This window comes from Anomaloglossus baeobatrachus, chromosome 1 (assembly GCF_048569485.1).
Source record: "Anomaloglossus baeobatrachus isolate aAnoBae1 chromosome 1, aAnoBae1.hap1, whole genome shotgun sequence".
In the NCBI taxonomy this organism is placed as follows: Eukaryota; Metazoa; Chordata; class Amphibia; order Anura; family Aromobatidae; genus Anomaloglossus; species Anomaloglossus baeobatrachus.
The window spans coordinates 442,290,236-442,315,500 of NC_134353.1; positions in this window are offsets into that span (position 1 = coordinate 442,290,236).

Sequence of the window (25,265 nt, forward strand, 5' to 3'; positions counted from 1 at the left end):
AGACCTCCTGGAGGAGGAATTGCACTACAGTCTGGACGCCAGATTTTTATCCATTTACATGGACGAAAAACTTTGCCCCAGAGGATTACAAGTCCAACGGGCCTCACCATTTCATCAGGATTTGATTTTTACAGCTAAATGGAACAAGCTCTTCAATGACTGCATGCAAAGTATGTTGCTATGCTTGCATGAGAAAAGAACTCACATTGCTACAACTGCTGTGTCTAAAATTTCTGCACTGTATGATGATCTAAATGTATTCACATTACATCCTGAGTATAGGAACCTTAATTAAGGTATAAATACTCGACTGTTACAGCTCGAACACGACACCATTATGAGAAAATCTAAGAAGCTCCAGAGTGATAGACATGAGAAGCACCATGCTAACCCCACTGTTTCTACTGAAAAACCTGTTTCTTTACCCAGAAATAATAGTTACAGGAGACACAGTTCCACTAATAACAACTATTCAAATAGAAGAAGTTTTGTGAACAGCAGGTTCTACAAAACAGATAAGACTGGTCCTAAAAACACCACTGACCCCAATAGGGCTGTGGGAGTGCAGCATAATACAGTTAACATTTTGTGATCTGGTTCTGGCCGACTTGAAGGGGGTTGTTAACCAAAGCAGGAGATTCAAAAACAATTTATCCCACCCTGAAAGAGAGGCGCTGGGAACCCTTAAAAATAACAGGAATATAGTCATTAGAGCAGCAAATAAGGGAGGAGGGATAGTCATTCAAAATAGAGCTGACTACCTCAAAGAAGCACACAAAATTCTATCTGATCCAATCCATTATGAGATAGTGAAAGAATCAGAGTATAACCAGGCTGTTGCTGCCTATAGGGTTCTCATCCAAAAGGCAACAGACAGCAATATACTGAATCCCACAGTAAAGAAATTTTTACAGACCAAAATTCTGGCTAAGGCATTCTTTTATCACCTGCCCAAAATCCACAAAAAATTATCCAACCCCCCTGGTAGACCCATAATTTCGGGCATAGACTCATTAACGGCAAACCTGGCAAACTATGTTGACATACTTTTACAGCCATATGTGTTGAGTCTCAATAGCCACCTTAGGGATTCTGCCCACCTGATTGAAAAAATCAGTTACATACAGTGGAAAGAATCATATAAATTTGTAACCATTGATGTATCCTCCCTGTATTCCAAAATACAACACCACCTAGGTTTATTTTGTCTCTCCCTATATTTGGAGAACGACAACAGAATTCCCCCAATCCAAAAGGATTTCATAATGGAAAGTATGAGTTTCATACTTCACAACAACTATTTTGTATTTTCTGATGTACAGTACCACCAACGCCTCAGGACAGCGATGGGATCCAGGGCAGCATGTGCTTACGCCAACTTTTTCATGGGAGTCTTTGAAATGGTACATATAGAAAATAATATGTTTAAAGAGGGTGTTATATACTACAGAAGATTCATCGATGATCTGTTTATCATCTGGGATAGCAATTTTACTGATGTGGGGTTTCTTTTGGACCATTTAAATAGTAATGAGTGGGGTTTAAAATTTACCTCTACAGTTCATCCTGATGAAATACATTTTTTGGAGCTGGTAATTTTTCATGAGATGGACAAAATATGCACGAAAACTTTTTTTAAAAAAGTTGATGCGAACGTTACATACACTATGAGAGTGAGCACTATAACAAATGGTTGCGGAACATCCCACTGAACCAGTATAAAAGGGTCAGGAGGAACTGTACCCGGGATATTGATTTCAAGATACAAGTAGAGATGTTGAGGCAACACTTAAAGAGAAGGAATACCCAAAATCCCTCATACAGAGGGCATACAAAGAGTCTTTTACTTTGAAACAAGTGAATCTGATTAGACCAAAAAAGGACAGACATCCTCCAACACAAGGGGCCTACAGGGGACATGCCAACAATGAGGATACTAATGCAACAGGCAAGCAGGATTTCAGCCTGAACTTCATTACTACTTATAGTAGTGACAATATGGCCATAAGGAAGATTCTATCAAGGCATTGGGGCATACTGCAAAGTGACCCTATTCTCAAGTCCATTTTACCCTCTACTCCAGGGATCACGTTCAGACGGGCACCCACCATTAAAAATATTTTAGCCCCTAGCAAACTAAGGTCAAAATCAGTACAATTTAAACCTCTAGCCCCAGTAGGGTCTTATAGATGTGGCGCCAAGCATTGTCTGTGCTGCAGAAGTATCCATCACGGCAGAACCACTTTTTGCTCCCCTAGTGGAAATGAGTCATTTAAAATAAAAGACCGTTTGACTTGCCAATCCAGTTTTGTCATATACCTTGTAGATTGCATATGTGGCAAGCAGTATGTGGGCAGAACGAGCCAAGCCCTCCCAGGCTTTCTTCTACATGGCCTATCAAAACACTGCATGATCCAACATAATAAAAGTATAGATTTCAAGGTTACACCTATTGAACAAATCAGCCCCATTGTGCATAATAGGACCGAAGCTATGGCATTAAATATTTTTGCTATAGAGTTTTATATATATATATATATATATATATATATATATATATTTATATTCCCATATATTTATATTTTTCTACATAATTTTATGCCTTTTTCCAATGTTGATTGGTTACCAGTTTTATTATGTCGATATTACCATACATTGTTTTAATTTATTTGGCTTTTATATCGATTTTTATAACAAATAACAATTCATGGGGTTTTTTATCTTTAAGAAATGGTTTTAGGTATCTCTAATATATATATTTATATGTGCATAACAATTATATTCATATTGTTTTTTGTTCATATTAATTAATGTTTCCAGCGCGTTTCCATGTTTTTAAGATATAGTTTTCTATTGTTCATATCTTTTAATTTTTTAAAATCTTTGCATATATCTCTTGTTTTTCGTAATAATCAGTGTCATTGTAATATACCAAATGTGATTTTTTTTTCATTATGACTATCTACTTGCGTTAGTTCTATCTACACTAATTTTCAGTTAATTGTTTAATTTTCACTTTATGAGTTGTTTTCCTATACACTAGTCCCCTTGCTGTAATCTGTACACCGCTTTGTCTTTTTTTCCCACGGTCTTGAACTTTGGTTACCTTCATTGAACTACACTTGCTTCTGTGCGCGTGCGCATTTCTATTAGTTCCCAGAGGAGGAGTACGTTCGGGTGTCCCTCTGCAGAAACGTATATGTGCAAAAAATGGCACAAAACAGAGCACATGCTAATGCAGTGCGCTCCATAACAGTGAATGGCCCTGTCGGGCGCATGCGTCCGGAGCACGCTTTGCAGAGTGGGGGAGGGGCGGTCCGGACGGATGCCCCGACAGGACCTGTGGACGTAGGGAAAAATGCAGTGTGAAAGTAGCCTTATTCCCTTTTTCCCCATTCCATACCTACTGGCTGGTGTGGAGTAATGGTCATATATGAATCCCGTTATGTCCGATCCCCTTTCCTTTCTGCAGGTTCGCATACAAATCTGCCCCCTTTGCACGATTCTGCACATTTTTTCATGCAATCCGAAATAATTACACAAAACTTTTTATGAATCATTTTATTGTGCACCTGCTTTGCGTACATATGATAATGGGAATCACCCTCCCCTCTCTCCCCTTTTTTTCTTTTCTTATTTTTCTTTTTTCTTCCTTTTTTCATGATCTTTACAGCTCATTCCACGTGTCTATGAGTCACCACTCTGATACCATGTGGGTGTTGACGTCAGAGCTGCTAACGTGGCAGTATAGATTCTTCTATAAGTAACCGGTCTGTAAGCTGCATGTATGATTCCTTTTTTTTCCCTGAAGAAGGAGACGGTCCTTGTCTCTGAAACGCGTTGGCTTGACTGAAATAAAAAAGAGATTACTTCATCTTCTTGACATCAGTGGTTTTTTAGCGCGGCATAAAACCTGTTTTTCCTATATGATATTTTCTACCACATTTTGCACGGGGCCGCTACTTGGACCATGCGGACACTTACATGCTTGCTAAGGAGTTGTGACTGACACAACCCGACCAGGTGAGTGTACCTCTCTTTACTTCTAACGGTAAATACCGGGTAAGACCCTATTGCGCCTTCTGTCTCCCCATCTTTAGTATTCCCTGTAGACTGTGAGCCCTTGCGGGCAGGGTCCTCTCTCCTCCTATACCAGTCTGTTTTGTACTGTTAATGATTGTTGTACGTATAACCTCTTTCACTTGTAAAGCGCCATGGAATAAATGGCGCTATAATAATAAATAATTATAATAATTATGTGTCTTTCTGCCATTATAATGACAGAAAAGACTGATATGAAGTGTACAAGCACAAGAAAATCACCAGAGCGCTTTACGCTGTGAAAGGCAGTAGAAAATGGCACTGGAGTGAACATGTGACTGCCTCATGTAGGTTGAAGCTATGGATCCTGGGTAAATTTATGTATTTTCCCTCCTTCAGTTTTTTTGCAGTACGCAAAAAAACGGAAGGCACACGGATGACATACGGACCGTATACGAAAAGAAAACGGATGCCACACTGATACACCCGTGAAAAAAAACGGACCGTTTTTTTGCGGACCGCAAAAACGGATCGGTCGTGTGAATGTAGCCTTATTCTAATCTGCCGTTTATAAACAGCAGGCAGAAATAAGTGAATAGTGCCCCCCAGCGTCAGAAAATCTCCGGGGTTTCAGGGGGTAGCTGAGACCCTGGAGATCATGATTCAGGCTGGTTTTTCTGATCCCCGCTCACGTGATCACCGGTATACACCTTATACCAATAATCACGTTACAGTAAATGACAGCGCCGGTAAAAAATTATTTATCTCCCATCTGGCATGAACAAACATGTCAGATGGGAGATAAATCTCCTCCCCGGTCCCCTCCGGTCCCCCGGTGTCGCCAAAGTGCCCCACCCCGACCCCCTCCCGGAAATCCAAGATGGCCGCACGCACAGCAGCGCGCCAGCCACATTCACCCTACTCCTCTGATTTCTGTCACATGTACCATGACACATGTGAAAGAAAACTCCTCCCCAGGCCCTGCCAGGTCACCCCCTATAATGCCACCGGTGTTCCCCGGTGTCCCTCGGTACCTGTGCAGCGTTGATCCCCCGCGGCCCCTTCCTTCACAATAGACGCTGCCGCATGCACAGAGCGGCTGTCAGCTCAGTTTCCTGTGTTCAGACACAGTGAGTAATGGTAACCATGCATCTGTAAGCTACTGCAATGCCCTGCTCATGAGGTAAGGAACATAGTTGATCAGGGGAGCTATACTACATTTCCAAATGGAGGCATTTGATTTTATAGTTGCCCTGCTGAACGACTACCAAACATGAGAGTCCAGCGAGCTCTGTTGTTTAGTATTAATTCCGCTGGATAACTAGACTTAAAGGGGAATTCCATCTCCAAGATCCTATCCCCAATATATAGTAGGTGGAATAGCAATAATATCAGCAAATACCAATATTTCGAAATGTAGAATAGTTCTCCTGATTAGGCATGCCCTTACCTCATGAGCAGGGCATTGCAGCTTTGGTAGCAACAGCTACGACATGGACTCTGCTGCTGTGGACCCAGGGAGAGTGGGTGCAGATTCATTGCACCCACACTCCTCAGAATGGAGGGTCTGCACTCCTAGAAAATGGGGGATACGTTCCCTGAGCATGTCCCCTCCATATTCAGAGTCATCGTGGGACCCCCTTATTTTTTTTCCTTAAAATAAATTGGTGAAAGAGGGAATGTTTTGGGGAGTGTTTTTTCAAATAAATTTTTTTTTGTCAATTTTTTTGTTAATACTGACAGGTTGTGATGTCGGGTATCTGATAGACGCCATGACATCACAAACTGCTGGGCTTGATGTCAGGTGACCTTACAGCTAGTATCAACCCCATTTATTACCCCGTTTGCCACCACACCAGGGCCCGGGATGAGCTGGGGTGAAGCGCCAGGATTGGCGCATCTAGTGGATGTGCTACTTATGGGGCGCCTGTGGCCTGCTATTTTTAGGCTGTGAAGGGCCAATAAATATGGACCTTCCCACCCTGAGAATACCAGACCACAGCTGTCCGCTTTACCTTGGCTGGTGATCCAATTTGGGGGGGACCCTACTTTTTTTTTGTAATTATTATTATTTATAAAACAATTATAAAAAAGAGCCTGGGGTGACCTCCACATTGGATCCCCAACCATGGTAAAGCTGCCAGCTGTGGTTTTCAGGCTACAGCCGTCTGCTTTACCCTAGCTGGCTATCAAAAATGGGGAGACCCAACGTCATTTTTTTTAAACTATTTTTTTAAAATAAAAAAAATTAATGGGCTTCCCTGTATTTTGATTGCCAGCCAAGGTAACACCAGGCAGATAGGGGTGGCAACCCGTAGCTGTCTGCTTTATCTGCGCTGAGAATCAAAAATACCGCGGAGCGCTACGTCATTTTTTTAATGATTTATTTTTACAGTACTGTCATGTCAAGCAATCAAAATACAGGGAAGCCCTTTTTTTTATTTTAGTTATTAAAATAAATAATTTAAAAAAAAAAAATATGGGCTCCCGCTGCATTTTTTGTATTGCTAGCTGAGGGTAATCCGAGCAGCTACTGGCTGCTAACCCCCACTGCTTGGTGTTACCTTTACTGGGCAGTGGAAAATCCAGGGAAGCATTTTTTTTTGCCAAAAAAGTAAAAAAAAAATGACGCCATATTTTTGTATGCTAGCCAGGTACAACAGGCAGGTACGGGCTGCCCCCAACCCCCAGCTGCCTATTTGTACCCAGCTGGGAACTAAATATATAGAGAAGCCCTTTTTTTAATTATTTCATGAATTTCATGAAATACTAAAAAAAAAACAAAAAACGACGTGGGCTTCGCCCCATTTTTGTGTCCAGCCGGGTACAACTAGGCAGCTGGGGATTGGATCCGCAGCACAGGTTAGCCCGAGGTTTCTGGGCGCCTCTGCTGCAAATTGCAGTCCACAGCCGCCCCAGAAAATGGCGCTTTCATAGAAGCGACATCATCTGGCGCTGTATCCAACTCTTCCAACAGCCCTGGACCCGGGTGGCTTGTTGGGTAATAATAATGAGTTAATACTAGCTATGTTTTACTAGCTAGTATTAAGCAGGAGATTCTTAATGTCAGGCAAGTTTGACCCGGCCATTAAGAATCTCCAATAAAGGGATAAAAAAAACGACACCACACAGAGAAAAAATACTTTAATAGAAAGAAATACACATACACACTAAAGCCCGCTACACACGCTTCAATATATCTCACAATCCGTCGTTGGGGTCAAGTTGTAAGTGACGCACATCCGGCATCGTTTGTGAGGTATCTGCGTGTGACAGCTACATGCGATCAGGATTGAACGCAAAACCGTTGATCGCAAACACATCGTATCATTCTCTAGAATTGAGCGTTTTGTTGCACGAACCTAGTCAATTGTAACGTGTGACATCCCTCATACGATTTTGTTGTTTGATGCTATGTGCGCAGGTGTGCGCTCTGCACCGCAGCTTAAAAAAGGTCTGCTTCAGAGCGCAGCTGAAAAGCTGCGTTCTGAAGCGCCTCACAATGTCTGTCATGCACTAATCTCTGTCAGTCCGTCACTATCTCTGTCCCTCACTCTCAGTCCATGTCAGTCTATCCCCCTCTCTCATATACTCACCGATCCCCGATCCCTGGCGCTGCACGGCATTCACACTGCTCCGGCGGCTTTTACTGTTTTGAAAAAGCCGGCCGCCCATTAAACAATTTCGTATTCCCTGCTTTCCCCGCCCACCAGCGCCTATGATTGGTTACAGTGAGACACGCCCCCACTCTGAGTGACAGGTGTCACACTGCACCCAATCACAGCAGCCGGTGGGCGTGTCTATACTGTGTAGTGAAATAAATAATTAAATAATTAAAAAAAACGGCGTGCGGTTCCCCCCATTTTTAAAACCAGCCAGATAAAGCCATACGGCTGAAGGCTGGTATTCTCAGGATGGGGAGATCCACGTTATGGGGAGCCCCCCACCCTAACAATATCAGCCAACAGCCGCCCAGAATTGCCGCATACATTATATGCGACAGTTCTGGGGCTGTACCTGGCTCTTCCCGATTTACCCTGGTGCGTTGGCAAATCGGGGTAATAAGGAGTTATTGGCAGCCCATAGCTGCCAATAAGTCCTAGATTAATCATGTCAGGCGTCTATGAGACACCCTCCATGATTAATCTGTAAGTTACAGTAAATAAACACACACCCGAAAAAATCCTTTATTAGAAATAAAAACACACACATATACCCTGGTTCACCACTTTAATCAGCCCCAAAAAGCCCTCCTTGTCCGGCATAATCCATGATGGTCCAGCGTCGCTTCCACCGCAGCTGCATGGAGGTGACCGGAGCCGCAGCAGACACAGCCGCTCCGGTCACCTCCATGCAGCAAATGAAGACAGCCGTGCGATCAGCTGCTGTCACTGAGGTTACCCGCGGCCACCGGTGGATGCAGTGGTGGCCGCGGGTAACCTCAGTGACAGCAGCTGATCGCGCGGCTGTGTTCATTTGCTGTTTGGAGGTGAACGGAGCGGCTGTGTGTGCTGCAGCTCCGGTCACCTCCATGCAGCAGCGCTGGATGCGACGCTGGATCATCCTGGATTACGCCGGACAAGGAGGGCTTTTTGAGGCTGATTAAAGTGGTGAACCAGGGTATATGTGTGTGTTTTTATTTCTAATAAAGGATTTTTTCGGGTGTGTGTTTATTTACTGTAACTTACAGATTAATCATGGAGGGTGTCTCATAGACGCCTGACATGATTAATCTAGGACTTATTGGCAGCTATGGGCTGCCAATAACTCCTTATTACCCCGATTTGCCAACGCACCAGGATAAATCGGGAAGAGCCGGGTACAGTCCCAGAACTGTCGCATCTAATGTATGCGGCAATTCTGGGCGGCTGTTGGCTGATATTGTTAGGGTGGGGGGCACCCCATAACGTGGAGCTCCCCATCCTGAGAATACCAGCCTTCAGCCGTATGGCTTTATCTGGCTGGTTTTAAAAATGGGGGGAACCGCACGCCGTTTTTTTTAATTATTTAATTATTTATTTCACTACACAGTATAGACACGCCCACCGGCTGCTGTGATTGGGTGCAGTGTGACACCTGTCACTCAGAGTGGGGGCGTGTCTCACTGTAACCAATCATAGGCGCTGGTGGGCGGGGAAAGCAGGGAATACGAAATTGTTTAATGGGCGGCTGGCTTTTTCAAAACAGTAAAAGCCGCCGGAGCAGTGAGAAAGCCGTGCAGCGCCGGGGATCGGGGATTGGTGAGTATATGAGAGAGGGCTGCTAACTTCAGTTACTCAGGAGATTAGCGGTCACCGGTGAGTCTTCACTGGTGACCGCTAATCAGGACGCGACACAGACAGAGCCGCAGCATCACAATGAAGTCGGGTGAAGTTCACCCGAGTTCATTCTGACAGTGCGGCTCTGTCTGTGTCTGCTGTCATCTGCCATTCAGCTCTGCTACATGGCTGTCTGTGTCTGCTGTTAGCGGCCATGTAGCAGAGCTGAATGGCAGATGACATAGTAAAAATGCATCCCTACACATTACACACGCTTGGCAAGTCAATAAATAAAAAAAAAAAAAAAAGGTGCTCAATGCATACGTCACAGAACACATGATCTAAAGGATCGCACACAAAATTGACCAATTTAACATAGACTACTAACGCTTGTGTGACAGCAAATGAACGACCAACGTGAAATCTCATAGATCCCGTATGCAACCTGGGCGTGTCACATCGCAAATGCGATTGTACAACTAATTGCAACGTGTAAAGTGGGCTTTAGAGACTCCATGTTTATTACTCCCTGTCAGCCCTCCACGATCCTGCTCTTCTGTCTTCTTTCTCCTTCAACACATGCAGCTCTGCTCAATCAACAGCAGCGCTGCATGGGAGGAAGAACGCTGGTTTTCCCCGTGCAGTAATCACTCAGTGTGTGACCAGAAGCAGCGGTGACGTCACCGCCGACAAGCACATTGCTATGTCAACGGTGATCTCCGTTAGAGACCGGCTGTGTCAGCCGGTCACTAACAGAACAGGGAAGCAGAATGGGGAGTCGACCATGTGTCAGAGCATGTCGCCAGTACACGGTAAAGGTCCTACATGACGTGTCATAGTCATGTGACCAGCCTGTAGCCAATGAGATAACAGACACGTGACTGGTCACATGGCTATTTTGATGACGTCACGAAAGGTCCTGTCAGTGCTGGTTATCGGGAGGACGCAGCGATCATCGGAAGGAATAGCGACATGAGACAGAGTGCAGGACGCATCGCGGGGACCGGTAAGTGTTATGGCAATGTTTATTAACTGTCTGTGTACATTTATAATGTGTTTTTATGTGTTTGTGATTGTCTCCCATTGTTTTCAATGGGGTCGAGCAGTTCGTCAAACCGGTTCGCCGAACCGACTCGAACGCGGCCTCCGTTCGACGAACCAAGCTCGAGCCGAACCGTGGCTGGTTCGCTCATCTCTAGTAATTAGCCGCCAGAGAAAAAAATGTATATACCTCGATATGCCGAACGGATGTATTACATGCAAAATACTTTTCCCTACCCTATCTTTCAACTAGTCTCCCCTCTCTAAAAGTCTTGTCAATCTTTGTCAAAACCTTTGATGTGTAATTTTGCACTTTTATGTTTAAAATGGAGGTTTTTGCAAAGAAATAAACAGTTTTAAAAAAAATAATGTGTGTCCAGAAGAAATACCACACTAGGTGCGGCTTTATCACCAAGGGATCATACTAAGAGGCTTGAAAAAGTAAATGCTAAAAACATCACAGGCAATTGGCTGTCTACTAGCGGCTACTATAAATGTGGATACAGGTCCTGTGAACAGAACAAAAATACATTGCAGAATATAGAGCAAGGTACACAGAGATTCCCAGCAGGGAATGATTCAACTCCACCCAGAACTCCACACAAGCAAAATCAGGAGACAAGCCTAAGTACCTAAATGACAAACTACAAGAAAATGGAAACAAACCAGCAGAGGTACAAAGAACAAACTTATCTGTTAGGAGTTCAGGTAGAAACAGAAGGTAGGATAGGCTTCAGAATGTCCATAGCACCACAGGAGACAACATTGATCATCGGCCCAGATCAAGAGAACACTACTCAGTTATATAGGCCCAGTCTGAGCAGCCTGATTTCCAATCATCATCAGCTGTCTGGCTTCTGTTAAGCAGACCAACTCTACTAACAGCACTAGCCACAAGAGGGAGCCCCAAACCAGAACCCAGTCCAAATGTGTTCACAACAGTACTGAACCTTGTGGAGGGGTCACCGAACCCTCACCAGAACCCCCGAGTTTGTCAGGATGGGCCTGATGAAAAGCATGGACTAATCAATCAGCATGTATGTCAGACGCAAACACACAAGAATTATCCTCCTGACCATAACTTTCCCACTTGACCAGGTACTGGAGCTTCCGTCTAGTAAGATGGGAATCTAGAATCTTTTTCACTACATATTCCAGATCCCCTTCGACCAACACAGGATCGGGAGGCGCAGCCATGGGCACTATACATTCAACATACTTTTTCGATATAGAAATGCGGCACTCCTGAGTAACTGGTGCTTGGATAGGGTTCCAACCCGTAATCAATATAATCAAAAAATCCAGCACTCAGAAAATGTGATGAAAATAAAGTCTCTTATTTTATTATAACTTGTCAAGCAATTTGTGTTAATTCAATAAATTTTTGGTCAACTGACCTTCATCAGATAACACTAAAACAGAAAAATACAAGAAATCAAAATATGCATAATATGACTTCATACAATAGAGTATAGAAAAAACATACAGAAAAAGGCAGGATTATGCATACAATCTCAATGGCTAATCCACCAAAGGCTATGAGGACATTCAATATGTCTGAAATGTAATCCAAAAGGGAAGACAGCATAGGAAAAGGGAAGACATCATAAAAAACATTTTTTTGTCAGGTGAGTCACTTCACAGACAATTATAATGCAGAACACCTATGGATAAAAAAGAAAAGAAAAAAGTGCAAAATTAACCACTAGAATTAATGAAAAAAATGGACATTGTGCCTTTCAAGTATTGCTGAAAGACTCTGTCAAAAAGTACTACGTTTTTTACAAAAACATTTCTACACAAGTCAGAACATACTAAGGTCTAGATGCACTATAGAAGAAAATAGCACTCACCAAAATAAGGCTCCAATGGAACATATGGGGATTCCTAGATGAGAGAGGAAAATGCGCCAATGATTTCTAATAAACTTGTGAATCTTATAGGAGAAAGGGTGGAAAGTAAGAACAAATGCTAAATGTTTAGCTTTAATTTTATCAACAGATGAGACCATACTAACACTAGCACTATTCAGAACCTCCTTTGGATAACCCCTTGACAGAAATTTGGCTTCCATCTCTTGTAATCTAACATTCTTAATCTCCTGTTGATTGACTATCCTCTGCACTGTAAGAAACTGTGACCTAGGGATGGAGTTCCTTGTGGCTTTTGGATGACAACTGTCATATAAGAGTAAATTGTTTCTGTCTGTAGACTTATTAAACAAATCAGTTTGTAAATGACCATCAGCCGACTTGGTAATGGTGACATCCAAAAAGTTGATCTGTTGTAAATGATAATGAATTACAAATTGTAATTCAGGCCAGATACTATTGATGTATTGATGAAATTCCATAATGGAGTCCAACGGGCCGTCCCATATGCAAAACACGTCGTCAATAAATCTCTTCCAACAAATACAATGTTCTTGATAACCCTTGTGTTTAAAGATAAATTGATCTTCAAATTAAGACATATATGTGTTTGCATATGAGGGCGTCACGTTGGACCCCATTGCAGTACCCTGTTTTTGTATGTAAAAGGTATCCTGAAACAAGAAAACATTTTCAGTCAACACAATGTGTAACAAATCCAAGCAACAATTGCGCACTTCGGAAGAAAAATTATGCTGTAACAATAAATCATGTACCGCTTTCATGCCCTTATGATGTGCTATTGACGTACACAGACTTGTTACTTCCCAAGTCACAAGAAATGCACCAGATGGAATAGTGCCCAAATCCCTAATCCCCTCCAAAAAATGACTTGTGTCAAGAAGAAAAGAAGAAACATGTTTGGTTAAGGGAGTAATAATTCTCTCGAGTAGGATTGCTAGAGGGGACAGGATAGAATCCGTGCCAGCCACTATTGGTCTACCAGGGGGATTCTCAAGGGTTTTATGTATTTTGGGAAGTACATAAAAAACAGGGATTATAGGATTCTGGTTTTGTAAAAATTCGAAGGTTTTCTGATCAATAATCCCTTTCTGTAGATAGTGGCTGGAAACCGATTCAATCCTCTCCCGTATTCTATTAGTGGGATTATGTTGTAATTCCCCCGTAAACATCACTGTCTCCCAACTGTCTTCGTATCTCCTGCAGGTACATTGACCTGTCCATGACTACCAGGGCACCGCCTTTATCCGCCTGTTTGATTATAATCTCCTTATCCTCCATAAAGGTCCAGTCACACTAAGCAACTTACCAGCGATCCCAACAACGATAGGGATCGCTGGTAAGTTGCTAGGAGGTTGCTAGTGAGATGTCACACTGCGACGCTCCAGCGATCCCACCAGCAACCTGACCTGGCTGGGATCGCTGGAGCGTGGCTACACGAGTTGCTGGTGAGCTCACCAGCAACCAGTGACCAGCCCCCAGTGCCGCGTGGAAGATGCTGCGCTTGGTAACTAAGGTAAATATCGGGTAACCAACCCGATATTTACCTTGGTTACCACCGCACGGAGCTACACGTGCAGAGAGCAGGGAGCAGCGCACACTGAGCGCTGGCTCCTTGCTCTCCTAGTTACAGCACACATCGGGTTAATTACCCGATGTGTGCTGCAGCTACATGTGCACAGAGCAGGGAGCAGCGCACAATGCTTAGCACTGGCTCCTTGCTCTCCTAGTTACAGCACACATCGGGTTAATTAACCCGATGTGTGCTGCAGCTAAATGTGCACAGAGCAGGGAGCAGCGCACAATGCTTAGCGCTGGCTCCTTGCTCGCCTAGTTACAGCACACATCGGGTTAATTAACCCGATGTGTGGTGCAGCTACATGTGCACAGAGCAGGGAGCAGTGCACAATGCTTAGCGCTGGCTCCCTGCTCTCCTAGTTACAGCACACATCGGGTTAATTACCCGATGTGTGCTGCAGCTACATGTGCACAGAGCAGGGAGCAGCGCACGATGCTTAGCGCTGGCTCCTTGCTCTCCTAGTTACAGCACACATCGGGTTAATTAACCCGATGTGTGCTGCAGCTAAATGTGCACAGAGCAGGGAGCAGCGCACAATGCTTAGCGCTGGCTCCTTGCTCTCCTAGTTACAGCACACATCGGGTTAATTAACCCGATGTGTGGTGCAGCTACATGTGCACAGAGCAGGGAGCAGCGCACAATGCTTAGCGCTGGCTCCTTGCTCTCCTAGTTACAGCACACATCGGGTTAATTAACCCGATGTGTGCTGCAGCTACATGTGCACAGAGCAGAGAGCAGCACACAATGCTTAGCGCTGGCTCCTTGCTCTCCTAGTTACAGCACACATCGGGTTAATTAACCCGATGTGTGCTGCAGCTACATGTGCACAGAGCAGGGAGCAGCGCACAATGCTTAGCGCTGGCTCCTTGCTCTCCTAGTTACAGCACAAATCGGGTTAATTAACCCGATGTGTGCTGCAGCTACATGTGCACAGAGCAGGAGCCGGCACTGACAGTGAGAGCGGAGGAGGCTGGTAACAAAGGTAAATATCGGGTAACCAAGGACAGGGCTTCTTGGTTACCCGATGTTTACATTGGTTACCAGCCTCCTGCTGCCTGCACATTTAGTTGTTGCTGTCTCGCTGTCACACACAGCGATCTGTGCTTCACAGCGGGACAGCAACAACTAAAAAATGGCCCAGGACATTCAGCAACAACCAACGACCTCACAGCAGGGGCCAGGTTGTTGCTGGATGTCACACACAGCAACATCGCTAGCAACGTCACAAAAGTTGTTCGTTAGCAGCGATGTTGCTAGCGATGTTGCTTAGTGTGACGGGGCCTTAAGGGATGTCAAGGCTGTTCTATCATTATCAGAAAGGTTAGAAGGACAGTGTAATGGTTTAATAGACAAGTCTTTACAAAAGGAAGCAATATCCTTCTCTAGCAAACCTATGAATGTCTCTACTGGGGGGTTATTCTTAGGAGGCATGAACATGCTCTTCACCTTAAGGCCAAATTTATTGATATTGATAGGAGTAGTAGTGATAGGTTGGGTCAATGGTCTCAAACCTGTTGTAGAAGTTGAGGAAAAGTGTGCCTTAATACGTAGATTCCGATAAAATCTTAACAAGTCCATTTGTAACTGAAAGGCATTGAACTTATAAGATGGACAAAAGGATAAGCCTTTCTGCAGAAGATTAATCTGGTCACGAGATAGATTCTTAGATTCTTAGAAGAGATATTAACTGCAATTGAGTCCGTCGTACCTGAGATCTGGTTACAATGGTGGATCTGGTTGAGTCGGCGACATTGTCCACCCCGCCTTGGTTTCCTTTTTGACCTCTGCGGTTTCTTTGCCCTAAAAAAGCAGATTTAGGTCTTCTCGTGTAGGGAAATTCAGATTCTGAAGCAAGTTATCACTTGAAGAATATTGGAAGCGTCTAGGAAACACTCTGGTGGAAGTGTCGCGCCATGGATATACTCGGTTATTTTTATAATCTTCGGTATCTCTTAAAAATTTATCATTTTCTGACTTTCGATTTTATAGGTTTGTAGATCCCGTGTGACTTGATCCTTAATTTTTGCCAGATCTTCAACAGAGGAAGTAGAAATCAATTGCTGTTCAATCACATTAATCTCTTCACGTTTAGAAGTAATAGCTTGATTTAAATAATCTAAAGTTAAAGTCATTAAATCAAAAGAACACTTATTAAGAATCTGTTCAAACCTGTTACAGAATTCTTGATTATCGCTGAAGATGGTCGGTCTGACACCAACCCGTAATCCTCTTGGAATTCTCTGAACTCGTACATATTGAGCAATAGTGGCGCAATGCAATTCCAAATTTTGTAATTTTCTGGATTCCTTTTGATAATCCCGGGTTCTTAGTTCTTGTGCTGGAATATGAAGAAAATCACTCTGGACAGTGATGCGGCTCACTATGTCTGCCATTTCGTTGGCAGTATAAGAAAAGGCTTCGCTCATCTTTTTTTAGATCGGGTGCTCGCACTAAAGGAATTAACTATATAGATATAGGAATGCGGCACTGCTGAGTAACTGGTGCTTGGATAGGGTTCTAACCCGTAATCAGTATAATCAAAAATTCCAGCACTCAGAAAAATGTGATGAAAATAAAGTCTCTTATTTTACTATAACTTGTCAAGCAATTTGTGTTAATTCAATAATTTTTTGGTCAACTGACCTTCATCAGATAACACTAAAACAGAAAAATACAAGAAATCAAAATAAGCATAATATGACTTCATACAACAGAGTATAGAAAAAACATACAGAAAAAGGCAGGATTATGCATAAAATCTCAATGGTTAATCCACCAAAGGCTTTGAGGACATTCAATATTTCTGAAATGTAATCCAAAAGGGAAGACAGCATAGAAAAAGGGAAGACATCATAAAAAAACATTTTTTTTGTCAGGTGAGTCACTTCACAGACAATTATAATGCAGAACACCCATGGATAAAAAAGAAAAGAAAAAAGTGCAAAATTAATCACTAGAATTAATGAAAAAAATTGGACATTGTGCATTTCAAGTTTTGCTGAAAGACTCTGTCAGAAAGTACTACTTTTTACAAAAACATTTCTACACAAGTCAGAACATACTAAGGTCTGGATGCACTATAGAAGAAAATAGCACTCACCAAAATAAGGCTCCAATGGAACATATGGGGATTCCTAGATGAGAGAGGAAAAACCGCCCATCCGAGTCTGTGATCAATGTGCTCTGACAGCCTGACAGCGGGGTTTAAATAGACCGCTTAATCAGAGTCTAAATTGAAACGGAACGTCACTTCCGGTAAACAAAAACGGAAGCAACGAACCTGGTTGGCAACATATGAATTGCTGTATGGCAGAATAGCACAAGCGCAAAGGGACTAGAACATACACCCTAACGGAACGTCACTTCAGGTTAATGATACGGAAGCAACAAATCTGATTGACAGAATACAGGGCAAATAGGGTTGTAAGACTCGCGCTTGCGCAGTGCATTCAGATATTGGATCCTGACGGAGTATTACCTCCACTCCGCTATGTGTGAATGACATATTAAAGAGCAACTGAGCACAAGCAATTGGCTGTTAGGCATACAAACAAAGGCCTAATTAGTTAAAAGGAAATAACCCAGATAACTAACGGAGTCATTAACAAGAAACCATGACCTACTTTCAAAACACATACAAGGTATAAATAGTCCAAGTAATATTACAATAATTATAGGTACCCAAGGTTCATATATGCACAATGTGCATCCAGATTACCTAATCGTTCTATATTAAGATAGACTTAACTATATTAAGATAGACAAACAAAGGCCTAATTAGTTAAAAGGAAATAACCCAGATAACTAACGGAGTCATTAACAAGAAACCGTGACCTACTTTCAAAACACATACAAGGTATAAATAGTCCAAGTAATATTACAATAATTATAGGTACCCAAGGTTCAAATATGCACAATGTGCATCCAGATTACCTAATCGTTCTATATTAAGATAGAATTAATTTTGATTTTTTGTATTTTTCTGTTTTAGTGTCATCTGATGAAGGTCAGTTGACCGAAAATTTATTGAATTAACACAAATTGCTTGACAAGTTATAATAAAATAAGAGACTTTATTTTCATCACATTTTTCTGAGTGCTGGCATTTTTGATTATATTGATTACAGGTTGGAACCCTATCCAAGCACCAGTTACTCAGGAGTGCCGTATTTCTATATAGTTAATTCCTTTAGTGCGAGCACCGAATCTAAAAAATGACGAGCGAAGCCTTTTCTTATACTGCCAACGAAATGGCAGACATAGTGAGCCGCATCACAGTCCAGAGTGATTTTCTTCATATTCCGGCACAAGAACTAAGAACCCGGTGTGACAACATGGACTCTCATGGATTAAAGTTTCTTAACATTCAGCCAGACAGGATGATAGATTGTTTATAGACGGGGGATAAGTCCCTCATTGTTTTTCAAGACTCTTTTGGACTCATGTAATTGTGTTGGCCACTGAAAGCCAGACGTATTGTTTCTCCAGACTTTTCCAGTAATCATTGTATTGTAGTTGTGTATTGCTAATGTGATTAACTTAATAGCCATTGTCTAGTCGGTGACTCCCAGACTACATGTATACCCTCAGTCTTTCTGTAGACATCATTTGGATGAACATTGTCCATGCAGCTTGAGATTCATCCAATGGGAGAGGCACTCTTGTCCAACCAATGGATGAGGACGCAGTGTATCCAAGTGGAAAGCTGTGGCTATAAAAGGGATTTCTTTAAGCCACCAGGTGGTTGTTGATGGATGCTGATGGATCCAGTCTAAGCTCTCAGGAGCTGACTAGAGGATCAGGATATCTTATGGCTTCAATCTAGGGGCTCCGGTTCCGGTTGGAGACCATATCCACAGCCTAGGGATTGTAACATACATCATTCCAGGACTACCTAAGGAGGACACTCAGGTTGGGACAGTTCAGTCACCTGGCTACAGACTTTGCAGACCTCACACAGCTTCCTAAATCTGGCGCTATTCCTTTCTCGGTGGGTGCCCGCCAAAAGCGGGGTGCTGATGGATTGGAGTAAGTGGCCCTGGAAGCTCTGAGGCATGGACATTCTAATCCCTGGTGAGCCAGTGGAAGGGTGAGACTCTGTTGCTTGTTACATTTGTGTTTGCTGGTTATGTGTTATTTGCCGTTAATTGTTTGGGGATCCAATCAGGTCTAATTATTGTGGTTCCCTCACCCTGTGTTGTCTGAGTAGTGTTCCCCCCACGGTTAAGGAGGCCGGCGTTCAGTTGGGATAAGCCCTGAGCCACGCTGTTTTTCTAAAGGCGGCGGGTTTTAGTGGACGAGAGCACCCACTGAGCCCCGTGTCTCCACACCCGGGATTATCAAAAGGAATCCAGAAAATTACAAAATTTGGAACTGCATTGCGCCACTATTGCTGAATATGTACGAGTTCAGAGAATTCCAAGAGGATTACGGGTTGGTGTCAGACCGACCATCTTCAGCAATAATCAAGAATTCTGTAACAGGTTTGAACAGATTCTTAATAAGTGTCCTTTTGATTTAATGACTTTCACTTTGGATTGTTTAAATCAAGCTATTACTTCTAAACGTGAAGAGATTAATGTGATTGAACAGCAATTGATTTCTACTTCCTCTGTTGAAGATCTGGCAAAAATTAAGTATCATGTCACACGGGATCTACAAACCTATAAAATCGAGAGTCAGAAAATGATACATTTTGAAGAGATACCGAAGATTATAAAAATAACCGAGTATATCGATGGCGCGACACTTCCACCAGAGTGTTTCCTAGACGCTTCCAATATTCTTCAAGTGATAACTTGCTTCAGAATCTGAATTTCCCTACACGAGAAGACCTAAATCTGCTTTTTTAGGGCAAAGAAACCGCAGAGGTCAAAAAGGAAACCAAGGCGGGGTGGACAATGTCGCCGACTCAACCAGATCCACCATTGTAACCAGATCTCAGGTACGACGGACTCAATTGTAGTTAATATCTCTTCTAAGAATCTAAGAATCTATCTCGTGACCAGATTAATCTTCTGCAGAAAGGCTTATCCTTTTGTCCATCTTATAAGTTCAATGCCTTTCAGTTACAAATGGACTTGTTAAGATTTTATCGGAATCTACGTATTAAGGCACACTTTTCCTCAACTTCTACAACAGGTTTGAGACCATTGACCCAACCTATCACAACTACTCCTATCAATATCAATAAATTTGGCCTTAAGGTGAAGAGCATGTTCATGCCTCCTAAGAATAACCCCCCAGTAGAGACATTCATAGGTTTGCTAGAGAAGGATATCGCTTCCTTTTGTAAAGACTTGTCTATTAAACCATTACACTGTCCTTCTAACCTTTCTGATAATGATAGAACAGCCTTGACATCCCTTATGGAGGATAAGGAGATTATAATCAAACAGGCGGATAAAGGCGGTGCCCTGGTAGTCATGGACAGGTCAATGTACCTACAGGAGATACGAAGACAGTTGGGAGACAGTGATGTTTACGGGGGAATTACAACATAATCCCACTAATAGAATACGGGAGAGGATTGAATCGGTTTCCAGCCACTATCTACAGAAAGGGATTATTGATCAGAAAACCTTCGAATTTTTACAAAAACAGAATCCTATAATCCCTGTTTTTTATGTACTTCCCAAAATACATAAAACCCTTGAGAATCCCCCTGGTAGACCAATAGTGGCTGGCACGGATTCTATCCTGTCCCCTCTAGCAATCCTACTCGAGAGAATTATTGCTCCCTTAACCAAACGTGTTTCTTCTTTTGTGCTTGACACAAGTCATTTTTTGGAGGTGATTAGGGATTTGGGCACTATTCTATCTGGTGCATTCTTTGTAACTTGGGATGTAACAAGTCTGTATACGTCAATAGCACATCATAAGGGCATGACAGCGGTACATGATTTATTGTTACAGCATAATTTTTCTACTGAAGTGCACAATTGTTGCTTGGATTTGTTACAGATTGTGTTGACTGAAAACTTTTTCTTGTTCCAGGATACCTTTTACATACAAAAACAGGGTACTGCAATGGGGTCCAATGTGACGCCCCCATATGCAAACACATATATGTCTCAATTTGAAGATCAATTTATCTTTAAACACAAGGGTTATCAAGAGCATTGTATTTATTGGAAGAGATTTATTGACGACGTGTTTTGCATATGGGACGGCCCGTTGGACTCCATTATGGAATTTCATCAATACATCAATAGTATCTGGCCTGAATTACAATTTGTAATTCATTATCATTTACAACAGATCAACTTTTTGGATGTCACCATTACCAAGTCGGCTGATGGTCATTTAAAAACTGATTTGTTAATTAAGTCTACAAACAGAAACAATGTACTCTTATATGACAGTTGTCATCCAAAAGCCACAAGGAACTCCATCCCTAGGTCACAGTTTCTTAGAGTACAGAGGATAGTCAATCAACAGGAGATTAAGAATGTTAGATTACAAGAGATGGAAGCCAAATTTCTGTCAAGGGGTTATCCGAAGGAGGTTCTGAATAGTGCCAGTGTTAGTACGGTCTCGTCTGTTGATAAAATTAAAGCTAAACGTTTAGCAATTGTTCATACTTACCACCCTTTCTCCTATAAGATTCACAAGTTTATTAGAAATCATTGGAGCATTTTACGTAGGTAGATGAGTTTAAATCATCTTTTCTTCCCTGTTTCCGACATTCCTCCAATTTAGGCAACAAGTTGGTTAGGGCTGATATGGGTACAAATTTGACAGGACCCATTCAAACTCATCTACTTACTCAGAGATGGGGTACCTTCCCATGTCTCAGTTGCCCGCAATGTAGCAATGTGCTAAAAGGTGACAAGGTTTTACATCCCTATAGTGGTCGAGGCTATCCCATTAGAGGCTTCTTTACTTGTGAGTCTTCCTTTGTTGTGCATAATAATAATAATCTCTATTTCTATAGCGCCAACATATTCCGCAGCGCTTTACAATTCAGGAGGATCATATACAAACAAGTAACAGTTATAGAAAATACAATATTTAGAGGGAAAAAAACAAAAAAAACAAAAAAAAAACACAACCCTGCTCGTGAGAGCTTACAATCTACAATGAGATGGGGGGAGGGACAAGGTACAAGTGTTTATTTACAATGACAATCCAGCCGTCTCACGGAAATGGGGCTAGATAATGGTTTCCTAGACCAGTGGGCCAGAGCCTTGAGAGGCCTTTGGGTGCCATGGAGTTTGATGTGGAGTTATGTTGTGAGACGTTGTAGAGGGACTATGTGAATTGAATTTGATTAGGGAGTGTGATAGGCCGCCCTAAAAGATACGTCTTTAGGGTGCGTCTGAAGCTGAGTAAATTGTGATTTGTCCTAACTTCTTGGGGTAGAGCGTTCCAGAGTGTTGGTGCAGCTTGGAAGAAGTCTTGGATCTGGGAGTGGAAGGTTCGAATTAGTGTGGATGTTAGTCGAAGGTCGCTTGCAGAGCGTAGAGAACGGGTGGGGTGATAGACAGAGAGGAGGGTGGAGATGTAGGGGGGTGCCGCACTGTGGAGAGCTTTGTGGGTGAGAACAAGCAATTTGAATTGGATCCTGTGATATATGGGCAGCCAGTGCAATGACTGGCACAGAGCAGAGGCATCCGAGTAGCGGTTAGCCAGATAGGTGACCTTGGCTGCTGCATTAAGGATGGACTGTAGAGGAGATAGTCTAGTTAGGGGGAGTCCGATTAATAGAGAGTTACAGTAGTCAAGGCGAGAGTGGATCAGGGCCACGGTGAGGGTTTTTGTCGTTTCCATTGTGAGAAAGGGGCGGATTCTAGAGATATTCTTGAGGTGCAAGCGGCAGGTGCGGGCAAGAGATTGTGTATGGGAGGTGAATGAGAGATCAGTGTCAAGTATAGCACCCAGACAGCGGGCGTGCTGCCTAGGACTTATCGTTGTGCCACACACAGAGAGGGAGATGTCAGGTTTAGGAAGGTTGAAGGATGGAGGAAAAAGAAGAAGTTCAGTTTTGGAAAGGTTAAGTTTCAGATAGAAAGCAGACATGATATTGCAAACTGCAGTCAGGCAGTCACTTGTGTTCTGTAGTACAGCGGGGGTGAGCTCAGGGGATGAGGTGTATAGCTGTGTGTCATCAGCATAAAGATGGTACTGAAAGTCAAATCTGCTGATGGTCTGTCCAATTGGGGCAGTGTAGAGGGAGAAAAGAAGAGGGCCAAGGACTGAACCTTGAGGGACCCCAACAGTGAGAGGGAGAGGAGAAGCTGTGGAGCCAGCAAATGATACACTGAATGAACGGCCAGAAAGATAGGAGGAGAACCAGGAGACCACAGTGTCCTTTAGGCCAATAGAATGGAGCATAGAGAGAAGGAGATGGTGGTCAACAGTGTCGAAGGCAGCAGAAAGGTCAAGAAGAATGAGCAGAGAGTGGTCACCGTTACGTTTTGCTGTCAATAGGTCATTGGTCACTTTGACAAGGGCAGTTTCTGTTGAGTGTAAAGGGCGGAAGCCAGACTGTAAAGGATCTAGAAGAGCATGAGTGGAAAAGTAGCGGGCGCTCCAAGAGTTTAGAGATGAAGGGGAAATTGGAGACTGGTCTGTAGTTGCTTGTGCAGGACGGATCAAGAGATGTTTTTTTTAATAAAGGAGTAATGATAGAGTGTTTGAGGGAGGAGGGGAAGATACCAGAAGAGAGAGAGAGATTGAAGATTTTAGTTAGGTGAGTGGTGACAACAGGAGAGAGGGACTGGAGTAGGTGTGAGGGAAAGGGATCAGTGGGGCAAGTGGTAGGACGAGAGGAGGATAGGAGCCTGGAGACTTCCTCCTCTGTGACTGGGTCAAATGTGGAAAGTGAGCTGGATTGGATGTGGGGAGGGATGGGATTCACAACGCTTGGTGGCTGGGAGCTAATCTCTTGGTGGATGTTTTCTATTTTCTCTGTGAAATACGAGGCCAGGTTATCAGCACGAAGGTCTGTTATAGGGGTCTGTGCTTTGGGACTGAGGAGGGAGTGAAAGGTGTCAAAGAGCTTTTTTGGATTGTTGGCAAGTGAGGAAATAAGGGCGGTGAAGTAGGTCTGTTTGGAAAGGTGAAGGGAATAGTTGTAGGTCCTTAACATGAACTTGTAGTGGATGAAGTTTTCTGGTGTGCGGTTTTTCCTCCATAGGCGTTCGGCACTCCTGGAGCACCGCTGAAGAAATAGAGTTTGGGATGTGAGCCAGGGCTGTTTTACTCTGTGTTTGGTCTTTCTGAAGGTGAGGGGCGCTACTTGGTCTAGTGTACTCCTGAGTGTGTCATTGTAGTGCTTTACAGCCAGATCAGGACAGGAAAGTGAGGAGATACGGGACAGTGATGAGTGTAGAGAGTCTGTAAGTGTCTGAGAGTCAATGGCTTGTAGATTTCTCAATGTGTGATAGGTGGGGGTGTGCTGGGATGGGCAAGGGTTTGTGAGCTTGAAGGAGAGGATGTTGTGGTCAGAGAGGGGAAGAGGTGAGTTGTCAAAGTCAGAGATTGAGCAGAGGCGGATAAAGACCAGGTCAAGGGTGTTACCATCTTTATGTGTCTCAGAGGATGAGAGCTGTTAGAGGCCAAGGGAGGTGGTGAGAGATAGAAGCTGGGATGCAGATGGGGAGGAGGGGCTGTTTATCGGGATGTTAAAGTCTCCTAGGATAAGGGTTGGTAACTCTGAGGACATGAAGTGTGGCAGCCAGGCTGAAAAGTGGTCAAGGAACTGGGTGGGCGAGCCTGGTGGGCGGTATATGACAGCTACTCTGAGGGAGAGGGGATGGAAGAGCCTGATGGTGTGGACCTCAAAGGATGGGAATGAGAGTGATGGAGCTGGGGGGATGACCTGGAAAGTGCATTGTGTGGACAGGAGTAGGCCGACTCCACCACCATGTCTGTTTCCAGGTCTTGGTGAATGGGAAAAGTGTAAACCACCATGAGAAATGGCAGCAGGGGAAGTAGTGTCAGAATCCTGAATCCAGGTCTCAGTGAGGGCTAGCAGGTTAAGAGAGTTATTGAGAAAGTAGTTGTGGATGTAAGGTAGCTTGTTACATACAGACCGTGGATTCCAGAGAGCACAATTGAAAGAGGAAAGTGGGGGTATACAACTTATGTTGATAAGATTATCAGGGTTTCTATGGGTGGTGGGGGAGGGGGTAAAGTTAGCATGGGGTGGACCGGGATTAGGGGAGATATCGCCTGAAAGAAGTAGGAGTAGAAGGAGAAAGATCAGATGGTTTTTGGACTTGTGGCATGGCTTTTTGTGTAAGTCCTTGGAGTGTGATTGAATGAGATTATTCAGATAGGTGAAAAGAGCCTGGGAGCTGTACATAGGAGAGGGAAGGAGAGAGGGGCTGATGTGGATGAGTGGTGATGGAGGGGGGCAGGACGCTGAAAGTGGACAGTAAAAACACATAGGATGATAGAGATAGAAATAATGGTCATGGATAAAACAGACGGTGTCAAGGAGTAGTT